General features: G+C 39.7%; 1 long non-coding RNA gene across 1 annotated transcript; it reads left to right on the forward strand.

Annotated features, from left to right (window-relative positions):
• The first annotated feature begins 512 nt into the window (after positions 1 to 512).
• LOC134864266 (uncharacterized) lies at positions 513 to 3621 on the forward strand. Its single transcript, XR_010165808.1, has 3 exons — positions 513 to 1266; positions 1489 to 1632; positions 2509 to 3621. It is a non-coding gene; the product is annotated as an uncharacterized LOC134864266 (long non-coding RNA).
• The last annotated feature ends 1057 nt before the right edge of the window (positions 3622 to 4678 follow it).

The following is a 4678-nucleotide window of genomic DNA, read 5'->3' on the forward strand; positions in this document are numbered from 1 at the left end:
AGGTAAGTTGCTACAGATAACATTTCTGAAGAATACTTAATAAAAGATAATTCAATATGTAATCTAAAGGTAAAACAGGATGTTTTGAAATTAAAGTCCATATAGGCAGAGCATATCCGTGCTACAGCGAGGCTCTGCACAAGAGATAAGCTAGGCTACTTTATGAAATGGTAAACAGGGCTTGTACAATTATTCCCATGCTAACTTCAGAGCCCGCGCTAATGCGCTACTGCCATCTAGAGGAAATCGTTTTGTCAATATTGAGTCATCACGTTTTCTTAGTTGCTTACCGTGCATTACCTAGATAAGAATTGCGATTCTTAAAACAACTGAGCTGAACAAGTTATTAGCAATTTGTCTAGTATAGTTTTGTTAGTAACTTTTCACACAGTCTGGCAACAAACTGCAAGAATAGCAGTACTGTGGAATAATGAATAGGCCTTCTATAATCTTACACAGTAATATGTAGTCTATTACTGTTAAGACTGACAAAATGTAAACAAATAAAAAAATCTGTTGCCCTTTCATATGAAAATGTATATAGTGTAAACTGTTATATCAGCAACTTGTTCAATCCAATATTCCCCTACCCAAAGCATGATACAAATGGTTATAGAGCACTTTTATATTGTATGACAGAATACTGCAAAGGTGTTTGAATTTTGTTTCTGATATTTCTTGTAGGAGTGTTTACGTGACCTTGATTTGAGGAGGATGGTCTCTTTGTCCATGGACGGACCCAACGTCAATTGGCGTTTTCTTGAGATGCTGCAGACGGAGCATGCTGAGCATTTTGGGGGTGCCCAGTTGGTTGTAGTGGGAAGTTGTGGGCTACACACTCTACATAATGCTGTCAAATGTGGATTCACTGAGTGGCATATGGAGAAGTTCTTAAGAGCTCTTCATACTATTTTTCACAATGTGCCAGCAAGAAGGGAGGATTTTTGCAATCTTACAAAGTCCAAAACCTTTGCTTTGCCTTTCTGTGGTCACCGCTGGATCGAGAACCTCCCAGTAGTGCAGAGAGCCATTGAGATCTGGCCTGACATGAAGAAATATGTTGATGCTGTTACAACCAAGAAGCTCCCAAACCCTGGAACGTCTTCTTATGACACCATCGAGGTGGCAACCAAAGACCCTCTTATTTTGGCAAAGCTGCATTTTTTCATGGCAGTTTCACGAAGTGTGACACCCTTCTTGACAAAGTATCAAACGGATGAACCTGTGCTTCCATTCTTTGCCAATGACTTGGCTGAATTACTGAAGGTAAGCTGAATCTTTTAAGTGAATCTGTGTGAATATATGTCTTTTTATTTAACATCATCTCTTTTCATTACAATAAGACTACTGCTGGTTGATTTGGGCCAATATGTGACCACAGACTACATCTATATAATCAATTTCAAATAGTTCAAGTGTATTGTGACAATGATGCTACTGTGTCCCAAAGACATTTTCATTCTCGGATATGTTTTCCCTGTTTTGTAGAATTTGCTGAGGCGATTCATCAAGCGAGAGCTACTGACTGATGTCACACCTCAGCACTTGGTACGGCTTGATGTCACTGACAAGCAGTCGAGGGTGCATCCAAAGGCAGTGGACATCGGCATTGGTGCAGAGACTGCCATAAAGGTATTCTGGAAATAATCATGGCCGACAAGTAGGCGTTTCACAAAATTGCAATTTGGTGGTTAAAGGGAAAGAGCAAGGAGAGTTGTGTTGTAAACAGTTGTGTTGTAATCAGGGACAGTTCACTTCAGCTAGTCCTTATTCATCCTTAGGAACTCCAACAGCGGAGTAAATCCTCAGAGGAACTTTCCATCCTACATTTTCAAAACCAATGCATGGAGTGTCTATCCAAAATGGTCAGAAGATTCAGGAGAGGAGCCCTTTGAAGTTTCCGATTGTTAGACAATTAACTTGTCTGAACCCAGCCTTTATGTACAGCAACCCTGAACTGTGTCAGAAACAGATGAAGAGCATAGTCAGGAAGTTTCTACAAGACAGACAGTTGGATGGAGGAGTTGCTGCTGGTACATATTCATACATTATTTTATTGATGAGGTCTAAACATAAGCATACAATTTACTAATGTAATACCTGTACGTAAGGGATAAAGAACATCATGGTATTCTTGTATCAAAAAATACTGCATGTTCAAAGTGGTAGCACAGGCGTTACACCTCAAAGTGCATTATTTGTTTTATCTACGAATGCAGTTCGTTATCCTGATTATGCCATTGTTGTCATGCCATTATAAGTTAGAATAATGCTGTGCAGTGCATAGCACTAAGTGTATTGTAACACTCTTTAATGTGACAGTTCATTGAAGCTTCCCAATGCGGCCGATGGTCAAAAAATAGGAACTACGTAATAAGAATCATAACATAATGCATATGCTAACACAGCACAATAGGACATTAGATCAAGCAGTCGTATGAATAATAATATATTACTGATATTGTAGCTATACATTTATTTGAATGCTCTTTCATCCACTCTTCTTAGGTGATCTGATCACCCAGAAGTTCTCAGAGATGCTGTCCCTGGAGGTCCGAACTGAAGAATTTCAGTCCTTCCAGCCATTCAAGAAAAGACTGGATGTCTTTCTAAGTAACATCATCAGTGAGACCTACCCACAACTTTGGTCCTTTATCCAGAAGCTTCTACTTCTATCACACGGGCAGGCAACAGTTGAGCGGGGCTTTTCGGTGAACAAAGAAATTGAAACTGCTAACATTCACGAAGACACCGTTGTAGCGCAGAGAATCGTCTGTGACTACATCTCTCTCCATGGAGGGGTTACCAAGGTCCCCCTCACGCCAGCCCTGCTTTCCTCGGTCTCATCTTCCAGAGCAAGATATAGAATTCATCTTGAGACGGAGAGAAAAAAGAGAGAATCTCAAGCAGAGTCAGAAAAACGAAAGGCCATTGAGGAGAACCTGGAGCAACTGAGAAAGCACAGAAGATCCATCAAGGAGGTAGCCGAACATCTGCTCAGGGATGCTGATAAGTTGGCAGACCAGGCTGAAGCCAAGCAAGCAGGCAGCAAGATGGCGGAGCTAATAGCAAAATCGAATGCCTTTAGAAGGAGCCACAAGGAAAAGATGGCTGAACTCATTAAACTGGACGAACAGATTGCTGCCAAAAGAGCTGAGCTCCAAAAGCTGTAGGATCTATTGAAATGCACACAGGCACACCCACAGACGAATGCAGGCACACGCACACACAAACACACACACACACGTACACCCCTCACAGTTATTGTTTTAAATTATTCTGTCTTAGGACTTAAATACAGTGTAGATTGCAACAACCGCACACAGGCACACCCACAGACGAATGCAGGCACACGCACACACAAACACACACACACGTACACCCCTCACAGTTATTGTTTTAAATGGTTCTTAAATTAATGACTTAAATACAGTGTAGACAGGCTGTAGGTTACTTTGGGAAAAAACATCCATACAAAGGCGCACCCACAGACGTGTGCATGTGCATACATGCACTCCTCACACAGTTATTGTGTTTAAATATGGTGAATGTTATGTTGAAGCAGATCTTTGAAAGCTGTTGTCCTCAGAGCATATTGTTCATTAAAGTTATTTATTTGATTGATTGATTGATTTTCAATTTTTTCATTAATACGCATACCAGGGAAGGTGCGACGTTGGTCTTAAATTTTATTGAAAGTGGTCTTAAAAAGGTCTTAAAAAGTCTTAAATTTAAGACTAAAAATCCTGGGGGAACCCTGCTTTAGTAACAAGGTACAGATATGTTGGTGGGAAAAGTCCTTTGTCTACATTTACACACCCAAATAGTTATACAGTACTTTGCAGAGAAGAAGCTACTTTTATTCCTCATGCATTGTGATCCAGATAATAGGGCTGATTCTCAGGTCTGCTCCATGGCTGTATCAAATACTCAGTAAGAACACTGTCACAATACAACTGACTACTAATGGTTTCTGACACAAGGTCGTTCTTTTGGCATCAATACTGTGATATTTATACGCATTAGTCATTTCAGAATTTCTGTACACATATCCCCTGTATCCCAAAGGACTACACAATTTCTTATAAATTATCACATTTTCAGGTGAAGACGACAGTTTTCAGGAGCTGTGTCTGAATCCTGCATTTCCTCCACAGCAGCCTGTTTCCACATTGCCTCAATTTTAGTATGGCATTTATTCATCAAGATGCAATCAACTCGAATACTGATATACTACTGATCTCATATTTGCCCTTCAGTTGTTTTAGTCTAGATCTAATTATTAAGCAGGTTCAAATAAAATACTGAATATATTTTGTATTTATTATTTTAATGTTATGAGCTTACATTGTAATATCTGATTTTTATAGAGATTAATATCTTGTTTTTATGTTTTGTAATTATATTAAATTTGTTAGGCTATGATGATACTTTACTCTTGACTCGACTTTAAGAGTCGAGACAAGAGTCCTGAAAATTGGCACTTGAGTCCAACTTCAGTCCGATTCCAGGACACAAGTACTCCAAGTCTGTCAGAAACAAAAGCTGGAACACAAATTTAATAAAGCACACACACACACACACACACACACACACACACACACACACTGTGCTGGCTCACAAAAAGAGTAGGTTCTCTTCATTTTGGTCAAGGCTTTCTACGGCAGGTTCAGCAACG

The sequence above is a fragment of the Eleginops maclovinus genome, chromosome 5 (genome assembly GCF_036324505.1).
Source record: "Eleginops maclovinus isolate JMC-PN-2008 ecotype Puerto Natales chromosome 5, JC_Emac_rtc_rv5, whole genome shotgun sequence".
Lineage (NCBI taxonomy): Eukaryota > Metazoa > Chordata > Actinopteri > Perciformes > Eleginopidae > Eleginops > Eleginops maclovinus.